The sequence below is a fragment of the Raphanus sativus genome, chromosome 4 (assembly GCF_000801105.2).
Source record: "Raphanus sativus cultivar WK10039 chromosome 4, ASM80110v3, whole genome shotgun sequence".
NCBI lineage: Eukaryota > Viridiplantae > Streptophyta > Magnoliopsida > Brassicales > Brassicaceae > Raphanus > Raphanus sativus.
Genome location: NC_079514.1, coordinates 27,973,837 through 27,986,653, shown reverse-complemented (window position 1 = coordinate 27,986,653; position 12,817 = coordinate 27,973,837). Strand labels below are relative to the sequence as shown.

The 12,817-nt window shown below is 39.2% G+C and overlaps 2 long non-coding RNA genes and 1 other non-coding gene across 5 annotated transcripts; 2 read left to right on the top strand and 1 right to left on the bottom strand.

The window, feature by feature from the left end:
- Positions 1-2,023: 2,023 nt before the first annotated feature.
- LOC130512114 (small nucleolar RNA R71) lies at positions 2,024-2,130 on the bottom strand. The gene has a single exon (XR_008945675.1). It is a non-coding gene; the product is annotated as a small nucleolar RNA R71 (small nucleolar RNA).
- Positions 2,131-7,307: 5,177 nt separating this feature from the next.
- LOC108806522 (uncharacterized) lies at positions 7,308-9,199 on the top strand. 2 transcript variants are annotated; one of them, XR_001942553.2, is made up of 5 exons: positions 7,308-7,663; positions 7,870-8,101; positions 8,191-8,267; positions 8,587-8,886; positions 8,967-9,199. It is a non-coding gene; the product is annotated as an uncharacterized LOC108806522 (long non-coding RNA). The 2 variants fall into 2 exon arrangements; XR_001942552.2 differs by having other exon boundaries at positions 7,870-8,267.
- A 1,321-nt stretch (positions 9,200-10,520) lies between these two features.
- On the top strand, positions 10,521-11,291 carry LOC130510832 (uncharacterized). 2 transcript variants are annotated; one of them, XR_008944617.1, is made up of 2 exons: positions 10,521-10,754; positions 10,876-11,291. It is a non-coding gene; the product is annotated as an uncharacterized LOC130510832 (long non-coding RNA). The 2 variants fall into 2 exon arrangements; XR_008944618.1 differs by having other exon boundaries at positions 10,521-10,786.
- The last annotated feature ends 1,526 nt before the right edge of the window (positions 11,292-12,817 follow it).

The window sequence follows — 12,817 nt, the reverse complement described above, 5'->3', positions numbered from 1 at the left end:
TGTCTTGCATAATTGCATTGTTTCAAACCCATTCCTTTTCATGCATTTTCATCATGGGTTAGAATCTAGCCATGTTTAGGTTGCATTTTGCATACATGAGTCCTTATCAGGTATTGGAGCATCTTATGGAGCTTTTGGAGACATTGGGTGCATTAGGAGCTCAAAAGATGTGAAAAGGAGGATGATTGGACGAGAAGAGCCTGGAGCGACCTGCAGAGGTCACTGTGAGACCTCGCTCCAGCCGGAGCGACCTTGACGACCAAAGCTAGAGCGACCACTCCAAGTCGCTCGGCTTTACACGGCCCGAAGACGAAGAAAATGCTCCGGAGCGACCCCTCGCAGCGACCATCCGAGTCGCTCCCAAGGCCAGAGCGACGTGCTGGAGCGACCTGCGGAGGTCGCTGCGTGTTTCTTATTTTCGATTTCTTTTTAATTCAAGGACCTATTTGCAATTACTTATGTCGTTTTGGCACTCTGAAAAACCTAAGTTTAAGACTGATTGTAGCCACTTTTGGGCAGATTATCTTTTGTTGAAGAGAAAACCACAAAATACTTTTGGAAAGTTCATCTTTTGGATTCATTGTTCTCTTGTTATTGATTTCTTATTGATTTCATGTGTTCATCTACATGTTTAATCTGAAATCCAGTATGGGTTTAAGGTTTAACATGAAGATTAGTGAGTAGTTCTCTCTTTGAATTCATGGGTTAGGGAGACTAGGGTGATTAGGTTAGATCAATGATGTTTTTAGTGTAGATCAATCTCAAGCCTTGCTAGTAGAGTGTTCTTACAGCCTCTTTCGATCTGATCATTCGAAAGTTGATCTCTAGACATTTCCCACCTGAAAGGTGTTTGTTGAAATGTCTGAGACAACTCTGCTAGGCTCTTAATGCATCTTGCCAAAGATATTTGTTGTTAAGAGTGTTAGGATAGCTAATAAACCAGTTCTTATTGATTGCTTTCATATCATTCAGCCAAAGAGATTTGATGTTTGAGATGTGTTAGCAAATGAGCATTCATCTAGATATAGAGCTTGCTTAGGATCGTGTTTAGGCTTAAGGTCATTTGTTTGATTCATCATTTATCGTCTTTGTTTGATACTTGATCACCCGAAATCATATTCCCATGCCCTATGAGTTCTCTTTTATCATATTTAAGAAAGTCATTAATTTACTGCGCCTTAGTTCTATCTTGTCATCATAGTTAGTCATTGTTTCTGAAATCATTTTAAATCATTGTTGCATTTAGATTAAGTAAGTGCTTGCATTCTTAGTGCTTGAAATCCCTCAGAACTGGTTCGACATATTACTTCCATTTTACTATCATTTGACTTAGGAGCCTCAAAATTCCTAACATCAAATTGGCGCCGTTGCCAAATTCTGAGTAGATTTGAACATTGAGATTTAGTAGCTTGCTTGAGACTAAATCATTTTTATTTTACTGATTACTGATTCTCCTTCTTCAATTCCCTTTTGATCTACAGGTGTATGAACTTGAGGAGCAGGGGTCCAACAAACCTAGTTCCAAGAGCAGCAGACATCCGAGCTTTAGAGAGGGAGTGTGCTAGAAAAAAAGAGAAGAGGAGCAACAGGCTCACATACAGGATCCGAACATTGAAATGGCTGACCCACAAGCGAATGGCGATGGCAACGCCCCACCAGCTCGACCTATTGGTGCCTATGACCGCCCAACTAACCATGGCCACCTGTTAGGAATCAGAGCACCAGCTGTGGCAGCAAACAACTTTGAGATCAAGTCAGGATTGCTGAACCAGATTGAGAACAACAAGTTTCATGGCCTGGCTGCAGAGAATCCATTCGACCACTTGGACAGTTTTGATAGATACTGTGGTCTCTCCAAAACCAATGGTGTATCAGAGGATGCTTTCAAGCTCAAGCTTTTCCCTTTCTCTTTGGGGGATAAGGCACGTCAGTGGGAGAAGTTTCTGCCAAGCAGCTCCATCACCACTTGGGATGACTGCAAGAAAGTTTTCCTAGAGAAATTCTTCTCTACTTCCAAAACAGCTGACTACAGGAATGAGATATCCGGATTCAAGCAGAAGAACTTGGAAAGATTCAGTGAAGCATGGGAAAGGTTCAATGGCTACCTAGCTCAATGCCACACCATGGTTTCAACAAGGGAAGCTTGCTAGCACATTCTACAGAGGTGTCTTACCTGAGTACAGAGCAAGATTAGATACTGCAAGTAATGGGAACTTCTTGGACAGAACAGAAGAAGAGGCAGGGAAACTTGTTGAAAACATGGTCAAGAATGATGCTGTCTACAGTGGGGATCATGACAGAGCTGATAGGTCAGCAGACAAGCAGACAAGATAAAAGAGATAAAGGCTTTGCAGGATAAGATTGACATCCTCATTGCTGATAAAGCTTCTCAAGCTCAGATGAACTTTGTTGGTAATCCACAGCACGAGATACCAGCTGCTGTCAATGAGGTTGAAGGTCTGGAAGGTCAGGAAGAGCTGTGTTTTATCAACAACAATGGTACTTGGTACAAGAAGGAGCCAAACTTTCAGTACAACAACTATCAGCAGAGACCTTATTCCAACAACCAGCAGAATGGATATCAGCCTAGGAACAACCAGCAAGGTGGTTATCAGCAAAAGCAAAACCCTCCTCCTGGTTTTTCCAGCCAAGGTCATAACTCTTCTCAACAGCAGCCTGCTCCATCTAGCTCTACACCCCAAGAGAGCAGCACTGATGCACTTCTGAAAAAAATCTTGGAGTCACAGACTAGAAGTGAGAAGCATGTTAGTTATGAGCTGAAAAACCTTCACAACAAGATTGATGGGAGCTATAATGATCTCAACAACAAGTTCAGAGCTTTGGAGAACCAGTTTGCTTCCATGAACACTCAGCAAAATCGACAACAAGGCTCTCTACCTGGAAAACCTGAGCAGAATCCCAAGGATGCAAAAGCTATCACACTTAGGAGTGGTAAGGAGTTACCTCCTAGAACTCTCACCAAGGATGCTGAGAAACTAGGTGAGGGGGTGGCCATCAACATAGATGATGAAGTGGTTATTGTTGATGAGAAGACTAATGATGAGGTCTTGGAGAAGATTGTGGAAGCTAAGGGTAAAGGAAAGGTTGGAGAGGAGAAGAAGACTGTAAAAGATGGTGAAGTTGTTCCTCCAGCAAAGGAGAATGCTTTTGTCCCTCCTCCTTATGAACCCAAACTTCCATTCCCTGGTAGGTTCAAGAAGCAGTTGCTGGAGAAGTACAAAGCTCTGTTTGAGAAGCAAATGAGTGAGGTTCAGATCACAATGCCAATCATTGATGCTTTCATGCTGGTCCCTCAATACAACAAGTTCCTGAAAGATGTCGTAGCATCAAAGAAGAAAGAGATGGAAGGTATGATGATTCTCACTCATGAGTGCAATGCCATAATTCAGAGACTTGATGTTCCAAAGAAGCTAGAGGATCCAGGATGCTTTACACTTCCTTGTGCTCTTGGACCCATGATGTTTGGAGAAATGTCTCTGTGATTTGGGAGCTAGTGTGACTTGATGCCTTTGTCGGTTGCTAAGAATTGGTTTCACTCAGTACAAGAAGTGTAGACTCTCTCTGGTGTTAGCTGATCGTTCGGTGAAGTATCCTGTTGGTATCTTAGAGGACCTTCCAGTGATGGTAGGAAATTGTGAGATCCCTACAGACTTTGTGGTGCTTGAGATGGGTGAAGAAGCTCAAGATCCCTTGATCCTTGGTAGACCTTTCTTAGCCACAGCAGGAGCTATTGTTAATGTGAAAGAAGGCAAGATCGATCTCCATCTGGGTGAAGGAACATTCTCCACTTTGACATCAAGGAGGTGATGAAGAGACCAGTCATGCAGGCACAAATCTTCTACATAGATGAGATGGATGCTCTTGCTGATGAGCTCCTTGAAGAGCTATCAATAGAGGATCCTTTACAGCATGCCTTGACCATTGAGAGAGATGATGAAGTGGTTGAGAACCTGGCTAGTACTGCATATGGACTGATGCTGGATTCACACAAGGGATTTAATGGCAAGGATCAGTTTGAGGAGTTGCCACAGGAGGTTCATCAAGAGGCTGCAGTCACTCAACATGAAGACATCCAGCAAGATGACTGGAGTGAGCTTAAGGCACCTAAGGTGGAACTAAAACCTCTTCCCCATGGTGTAAGGTATGCATTTTTTGGTCCCAATGAAACCTATCATGTCATTGTGAGTAGTGAACTTACTGAAACTGAATTGTCTGAACTTTTGAAAACACTTAAAAGGTTTAGAAAAGCAATAGGTTACTCACTTGATGACATCAAAGGAATTTCACCATCTTTGTGCATGCATAGGATACATCTAGAGGATGAATCAATGACTTCTATCGAGCATCAAAGAAGGTTAAATCATAACCTGAAGGATGTTGTAAAGAAGGAGATTCTTAAGCTCTTGGATGCTGGGGTTATCTACCCTATTTCCGATTCAAAATGGGTATCTCCTGTGCATGTTGTCCCAAAGAAAGGTGGAACCACGTGATTAAAAACGACAAAGATGAATTGATACCAACAAGAACTGTCACAGGTCATAGAATGTGTATTGATTACAGAAAGTTGAACTCTGCATCTCGAAAAGATCATTTTCCATTGCCCTTTATTGATCAGATGCTTGAGAGACTTGCTAATCATCCGTTCTATTGTTTTCTTGATGGGTATTCAGGTTTCTTCAAATCCCCATACATCCCAATGATCAAGAGAAAATGACATTCACATGTCCTTATGGTACCTTCGCATATCGAAGAATGCCATTTGGACTATATAATGCTCCAGCCACCTTCCAAAGGTGCATGATGTCAATTTTCTCTGATCTAATTGAGGATGTTGTGGAGGTGTTTATGGATGATTTCTCTGTCTATGGATCTTCGTTCTCTGCTTGTTTGTCAAATTTGTGCAGGGTCCTACAGAGATGTGAAGACACCAACCTTGTACTGAACTGGGAGAAGTGCCACTTCATGGTCAAGGAAGGGATTGTGCTTGGGCACAAGATTTCAGAGAAGGGGATTGAAGTGGACAAGGCTAAGATTGAGGTTATGGTTAGCTTGCCTCCACCTAAGACAGTGAAAGATATCAGAAGTTTTCTTGGACATGCTGGTTTCTACAGGAGGTTCATCAAAGACTTCTCCATGATCACTAGACCATTGACAAGGTTGCTTTGTAAGGAAGCCACTTTCAGCTTTAAAGTAGAGTGTCTTGAGGCCTTCAAAAAGCTGAAAAATGAACTCATCAGTGCCCCCATAGTCCAACCACCTGATTGGGATCTCCCCTTTGAGATCATGTGTGATGCCAGTGATTATGCTGTGGGAGATGTACTAGGGCAGAAGAAGAATGGGAAAACTCATGTGATCTACTATGCAAGCCAGACCATGAATGAAGCTCAAATGAGGTATGCCACCACATAGAAGGAAATGCTAGCCATTGTCTTTGCCTTTGAGAAGTTCAGAAGCTACTTGGTGGGATCTAAGGTTATCGCCTACACTGATCATGCTGCTTTGAGACATCTTCTAGCCAAAAAGATGCAAAACCAAGACTTTTGAGGTGGATCCTATTGCTTCAGGAGTTTGATTTGGAGATCAGAGATAAGCCAGGAGTTGAGAATGGTGTAGCTGATCACTTGTCCATGCTGAAAGGTGGAGTGTGGAGTACCTATTGATGAGGGACTTCCAGAGGAGCAAATCATGGCTATTGGAGCAGTGATGGCAGTTTGTGACACTGGTAGAAAGCTTGAGGAAGTGAAGGCAACTGAAGAGAAGGAACCTTGGTATGCTGATTTGGTGAACTACCTAGCCACAGGAAAAGAACCTTTGAATCTTGTGGGCTATGCCAAGAAGAAGTTCTACAAAGATGTGAAGAGGTACTACTGGGATGAGCCTTATCTCTACACTATCTGCAAGGATCAGCTGTATAGGAGAGTGGTTGCTAATGAAGAGATAGATGGGATCCTCACACAATGTCATGTATCATCCTATGGAGGCCACTTTGCTACTTTTAAGACTGTAGCAAAAGTGTTACAAGCTGGATTATGGTGGCCACACATGTTCAAAGACACACAAGACTTTGTCTCCAAGTGTGATTCATGCCAAAGAAGAGGAAACATCACCAAGAGGAATGAGATGCCTCAAAATCCTATCCTAGAAGTTGAGGTCTTTGATGTGTGGGGTATTGACTTTATGGGACGATTTCCTTCATCATATGGGAACAAGTACATTCTTGTGGCTGTTGACTATGTCTCAAAGTGGGTGGAAGCTATTGCTAGTCCCACCAATGATGCTAGAGTGGTGACCAACATGTTCAAGAGTATTATCTTCCCAAGGTTTGGAGTTCCAAGAGTTGTGATCAGTGATGGGGGTTCTCACTTCATTAACAAGCTGCTCGAAGGACTTCTAAGGAAGAATGGTGTGAAGCATAAGGTAGCAACTCCTTACCATCCTCAGACAAGTGGTCAAGTTGAGGTCTCTAACAGAGAGATCAAATCCATTCTGGAGAAGATTGTGGGGATCACGAGGAAAGATTGGTCTAATAAGCTTGATGATGCACTTTGGGCCTATAGGACAGCTTACAAGACACCTTTGGGCACCACACCTTTCAACCTTGTCTATGGGAAAGCCTGTCATCTGCCTGTAGAGCTTGAGTACAAGGTATTATGGGCAGTGAAGTTGCTGAACTTCGACATCAAGAGTGCTAAGGAGAAAAGACTTTTCCAGCTACATGAGCTTGATGAGATAAAGATGGATGCTTTTGAAAATTCAAGGATCTACAAAGAAAAGACCAAAGCCTTCCATAACAAGAACATTCTGAAAAGAGAGTTCCGAGAGGGAGACCAAGTCCTTCTCTACAACTCTAGGCTGAAGTTGTTCCCAGGAAAGCTCAAGTCAAGATGGTCCGGTCCATTCAAGGTCAAAGAAATCAGACCTTATGGAGCAATAGTTCTATGGAGTGCTGATGGAAGTTACTTCACAGTGAATGGGCAGAGGGTTAAGCTCTACATGGAGGATGCACCAGAGGAAGATGGAGTTTCAACTCCACTTTCTGATCCTCCCCCAGCCTAATCCAAAGGAGGTAAAGTCAAGCTAGCGACTCAAAACAAGCTCACTTGGGAGGAAGTCACTACAAGAAATATGGGTATCGGTAGCAGTTCGTTGTAGCACGAATTCACGAACTGCTACTAAAAATATCAAAATCAGAGTACAACTCTATCGTAGCATTAAAATCACGCTAGAAAAAAAATTCAATAAGCGGGAAGGTAAAAATTACTATTATAGCTAAAAAAATATTTCAGAGCCAAACACTTAGCCAAAATTTTATTTTTCCGCCACTGAAACTCTCGACATCTCCCTTTTTTTTTCTTATTACTTTTTTTTTTATCAAACATCATCTCCCTTGTTCTTGGCACCATCACACCATGATTTGGAACCCTAATCGATCCCAGCTCCAGTGGGTGAAACGCCAATTTCATACCCACCAATTCTGGCTTCTTCAATCTCACATCTCTCCTCTGCCACATTTCATCACGAGAAATCAGACGGGTTCGATGCGACGAACTCAATGAAAGTTCAATGCAATCTCACATCTCTTCTCTCTGTCTTTTGACGAGTCCTCCTCTCGCCATCCCGCCACTGCCACCACCACACCATGGTTCGACCTCTTTCTCTCTGTCTATATGTTTGTAGCCCCGCCGTCTACATCTCCTCTCTGTGTACGTCTCTATGCATGAGACATAACTGCTTCCTTGTTGGGTTTCAAATTTCCGATCTGTCAAATATGATTCTCAGCCAAAAAGACTCCTCCTTTATCCTTTCTTCAATGATTAATGCTTGTGTGTGCTTTCGTTTTTTCATCAGGTGTTGAAGCTTGAAAGATTGAAGATGGAGCTGGTTCTAGTGTGAAAGCTGCTGTCCGAACGATTCTGAATCAGGGTGGTTTGTACACGTCGAAGACCCTCCATACCTTCTCAAAGTAGTTCCTTTCACTCAACCCTTTACAGACCAAATCCTAAGAGTGCTGCTCATGTTCCTTTCACTCAACCCTTTCACGAGTCTCTCTTCATTCCTATCCCATCACCACAGTCATGTCGTAATCTCTCTCTCTCTCTCTCTCTTTCTCTCCAACTTTGATTGGTTTTGATTTCAGGTTCTTACTTGTGTTTGTTGATATTGTGAAAGAGATATGAAGAGGGTTAGAGAAGAGGTTTACGCCTAAGCTCAGACATGAGGACATACATTTCCTCTCGTGTTAAAATGTAAATCTATCTCTTAATCCTAATCTCTTGTTTTTCATATTCTGATTTTTTGTTGTTGTTGTTTGAAATCGAAGTTGTAGGCTGGTAGAATTAGCGAGTTTAGTTTGAGTTCCATTGAATTTTTGGTTAATGAAAGTGGAACCAATGAGTAGTATTGGTCAGTGATGAGAGAAACATAAAGCATCAAGGGAAATTGTATAAGCCTTCGGTTAGTAGTTCATGTGAACACTGCATTGACTGATATCCAGTTAATCACGTTCTGTTCTAGTTCTATGGCATATCATACATGAAGTTTGCTTATCTGTGATTTCCTTTTTAGTTTATGGGAAATGGTGCAGGAGGAGATCCGTGTTTCATCATTAAAAGGCTAAGACAAAGAAACATGTTTTACCCAGAAGATTGAAGTAGAGCTGTCTCGCTCTCTGTAACTTAATACTACTTATTATACTGTATTCTGTCGTCGAGAGAGCCCACCTAGGAAGAAGAATACAGTGTGTTTCCGGCGATGGAGAGGAGGAGGAAGAGGAGTGGTGTGGAGAGAATCGATGAAGCTGATGATTAGATGTATAATTGTAACAGTGAGAAGATTCACATTGATTATAGATTGAACGCTAAAAGGGTAAAGCTTTCTCCTTTGAGTCTTTTTGGTTGATTTTATACATTTTATCACAAGTGTGTTGAATGGTTTGTTTGGTGTAGGCTGAGAGATTGTCTTTGCCTGCTTCAATTGAGAGTTTGGTGTAGTCACTTGAGAAAGAGAAGCAGAGGAACGAGAAGCTTTATTTACTAGCATTGAGTTAGTTTAACTTTTTTTTTGGTTTTGTTTATGACTAGATTTGATGGTTATATGTTCCATTATGGAGTTCATGTGTTTCATTTATTGATTTTGTATGTTTTGAATCTTTAATGGAAAAGCATATGTTATTTTATGATTTACTTGTGTTTAAAAAATAAAGTATAAATTCTATTTATAAATTTAGGGATATATAATTTTAACAAAGTGACTAGTTGGATTTATTTTTAACCCCTAAACCCTAAATATAATCATAAAATATAAATTTGAAACTTTAAACTTTACATTTAAAATACAGTTCAATATAAAATATTAATGCAATCCAAATCCATCTAATACCCTAAATCTAATACTCTAAACCCTAAACTCAAACATAAATAATATCATAAATACTAAATAAAATTTCTGAATAAAATCTTTTCAGATTTTAAGTTATTTATTTACTGATAATAATTAATCTACTCATTAATATTTAACATCGGTTATGTAAATCTACTGATTTAAATGGTTAATGAAACTATATTTTATGTTATTTATTGTTAATGATATAATACAAAACTGTTTTTTAAAAATTGTTATTAATAAATAATATAAATAAGTAAAATCAATTATTTCAATCAATGAATATAGTAACATCATTTGTATTACTTTATTCAGTTATAACTATAGGGTTATAAACTATAGGGTTTAAACCCCTAAACATGAATTTTAAAACTTTAATATATATTTTCATAACATAGTTTTAATCTAAAACTTAAAATCAAAGTTTAATCATTTTAAAAAATCTAATATTTAATTTAAATTCTAAACATCAAAAACAAAATCTAAAATCTACACTCTAAACCCTAAACCCTAAACCCTAAGCCCTAACCCCATACCCTAAGCCCTAAACCCCATACCTCATATTGACATATAGCATATATCATAAAACATCAAATCTTAAATTTTATACAAATCATAATCCATATAAGATAAATATAGTACTCCAAACTATATATAAAATTTCAAATTATACATTTACAAAATAAATTAAACCACCAAATAATAACACAACAATATTCAAAATAAAAGAAATATTCTCATTTTAATTTTATTATTTTGATATTTTAATCAATCACACAACCAAAATATTCAAATAAAATTTCAGATTTTTAATTTTAAATTGTTATATCAGATTATTTAAAGTTTAGATAATTTTTATAATAGCTATAAGTAAATAGAAAGATAATTTGTACTGTTTTTTTTTGGAGCCATTGATTGATTTAAATCAAAGGCCCAAAATGACTCTTCTTCCTATCCTCGTCCTTTTCTCTGATTGGTTGATTTTGTCTATGGCGTGGATCAGCGTGTTTTGATCCTAAACCGTCAGATCAGCATTAATCCAATGGACTGTGTTTTTCTTCTACTTCCTTTTTTTCATTTTCTTTTCTTTTTTCTATTTCAGTCTAATCTCTCTGTCTCTTCTCCACTTCTCGGGGCCGACGAGATCGTCACCACCACCACTACTCCCTTCGATTTGTCGCACTATTCATCACCACTACAGTCACCGACGTGCTCGCCACTAACCACCACCACCGAGGCGCTCGTCACCACCACCACTCCGTCAAGAAACAAAGAGCGTCCTTTTTGAATCGAAAAGAGAGAAGGAAAGTGAGAAGATTTGAGATCTGAAGCCAGTCAACGAATCTATCAAGGTCTTTTCCTTACGAATCTGGATTTCTTCGTGGTCTCTCCCTCTCTTTCTCTGTGTTTTAATTTTGTTTTTTTGTTCTCATGTAATCAATTTTCTCTGTGTATTTGTTTTTGTGTTCTTAGTTAGAGAAGGTGGAGGAGGCTGACGAAAGCTTGATGGTGATGGTTTCAAGGTCAACATTGATGGCTGAGTGTGATGGTTTGCTATATGGAACTTGATGGAGGAGAAGGTACGGCAATGTCGGAGCTCTGTAGCGATGGAGATGGCGGTGACGACAAAGTACAACAACCACAAAAAGAAGAAGGAAGGCACGGTTTAGATTTAGGTTTTACATTTTTGGTAAATTAGGTTTTGGTTAATTAAGTTTGGTTTAATGTGTTTGAGTTAGCTTTTTGGTTTAATTTTTTTTTAGATTTAGTTTTTAAACCCGGTTTGGGTTAATTTGTAAACCAAAAAATTTGTAATCTGGTTTAATTTTTAAACCAAAATCAATTGTAAATCGAAATCATTTATAAACCGGTTTAATCTATATACAGTATTATCAGTTGTAAACCAATTTTAATATTAAACAAAATTAAATCTCAAAATTAGTAATAATAATAATCAATTTATTTTATATATATTTATATATTTTTTTAATTTTAATTTTCATAGCACTGAAAATATGTCATTATAAATTACAGTTATGACAAAATAAAAATGCCATAGAAATTAATGTAGTAGCGAAAATAAAGCGCTATTAAAATAGTTTAATATAATATACTATAAACGCTACAATATATCTATATTTTATTAGCATACGAAATACGCTATGATAGGAGGGGGGTCTACCATAGCTGCGGCTGTCAGAGCGTTTACAAAAACGCTACCAAAACTCTACGATAGCGTTTTTCATGTGCTACTAATACCGATATTTCTTGTAGTGCGATCCCATGTATATCCTTTGTACATATTGCATTAGTACTTTCATTTTCTTTTTCTTTCATCTTATTGCATAAAACAAAAAAAAAAATGGGAAGTGAAGTTCTATGCAGGTTTTGGGTCGACTTGGTGTGAGCAAAAATGGGCATCGTCGGAGCGACCACACCGGAGCGAGGTCGAGCAGTCGCTCCAGCTGGGAGCGACATGATCAGAGCGACGAGCCTAGGTCGCTCCAGATGGGAGCGACCCTCATGAGGAAACCTGGAGCGACCACTCCAAGTCGCTCGGCTCACACGCGACGGAGAGAAGAAAAAATGGCCTGGAGCGACCCCTCACAGCGACCACTCCAAGTCGCTCCAGGTCCGGTTCAGGTAAGTGATTTCTAATTCTAACCCCGGTTCGATTCGATTAAACCGGTTTTACTCATTTAAATCGAACCGGTCGACCCTCTCACCTACCCAAAACCCTCGATCTCACCCTCTCCACTCTCCTCTCATCTCACAAACTCTCAAACACTCTCAAACTCTCTCATCACCAAAACCTCCATAACTTTCTCAAATCTTCACCAAATCAATTGATTCTTGTTTCTAAACCCTCCCTTTCGCCCCAGTAGCCCCATTCCCATAATCTACTCGCCATTTACATTCATCCAGAGCAAGGTATGAACTTTCTAAATTCAATTTCGTAGGTCCATGAACCCTAGAAATTGAAATTCGAATTTTTGGTCCTTTCCTTGCTTGATTATGATGAAATAGGCTAGGGAAAGTATGTATATCAAGTTGGGTTGTTGATTTCATGGTGGAATCGAGATTAATTTGAACTTTGCCAAATTAGGGTTCATGGATTTGGGGATTTCAAAATTGAACTGAAATGATGGTGTTTGTGTTTGAGTTTGGTGTGTTGTGATGTGTAGAGACTTGTTTCAAGCAATTTTCTCATCCTAGACCTTTTATGGAGAGAAGTTATACTATCTTGTATTTCTTTTCTTATCTTTTTGGATGAGAATTGTGATTTTTCTTGCTTGTGACTTGGTGAACTGGTGTTTAACTTGTCTAAATGGTTAAATTGAGTTAACTTGAGCTTAAATTGTGTTTCATTTGTTGAGTTAACTTGTTTTTCCATATTCATTTTGCCAAGTCTTTG